The sequence below is a fragment of the Passer montanus genome, unplaced genomic scaffold, assembly GCF_014805655.1.
Source record: "Passer montanus isolate IOZ18808 unplaced genomic scaffold, ASM1480565v1 scaffold5, whole genome shotgun sequence".
Taxonomy (NCBI): Eukaryota; Metazoa; Chordata; class Aves; order Passeriformes; family Passeridae; genus Passer; species Passer montanus.
In genome coordinates, this window is record NW_024369929.1 from 8,281,150 (window position 1) to 8,281,521 (window position 372).

The 372-nt window shown below is 74.7% G+C and overlaps 1 protein-coding gene across 3 annotated transcripts in view; it reads left to right on the forward strand.

Moving 5' to 3' along the window:
- Positions 1-372, forward strand: part of GABPB1 (GA binding protein transcription factor subunit beta 1) — a 20,408-nt gene that overhangs the window by 507 nt on the left and 19,529 nt on the right. Inside the window, exon 1 of one of the 3 annotated variants that reach the window (XM_039722878.1) lies at positions 19-107. The exons of 1 other annotated variant lie outside the window; for it this stretch is intronic. The gene's annotated coding sequence lies outside the window, so the exon portion shown is untranslated. Of the gene's footprint in view, positions 1-18; positions 108-148; positions 172-372 lie in introns of those variants that run through there. One more of the 3 variants, XM_039722881.1, reaches the window with a different exon arrangement.

A 372-nucleotide genomic window follows, 5' to 3' on the forward strand; every position in this document is an offset into this window, starting at 1 on the left:
CCCCCCCGCCGTGTCCCTCCGCCGGGCGCGGCGCGGACTCTCGTGTGGGGCTCTCGGCCTGCGGAGCCCCGGGTCGGTGCGGCGGCGGCGGCCGGGCCGGCAGCACGGTAAGGGCCCGTCCCCGCGCCCCGTCTCTCCCTCACCCCCCCCGGGCCGGCCAAGCTTTTCCAGGTCAGTCTGCGCCTTTGTATAGGGCCCTGTTACCGGATGTGGAAGTTGATCTCTTCGCTGGTAAAAAATAATTCCACTTCCCCCGGAACCCGGCGCCGCGGCTCCCTCCGCAGCGCCCAGCCCAGCCAGGATTTCCTGTCGGGGAGAGCGGGCGGCCGGCCGGCCTTCCGGGGACCCCGCCGCGCGGGGGGCGCGGGCGGC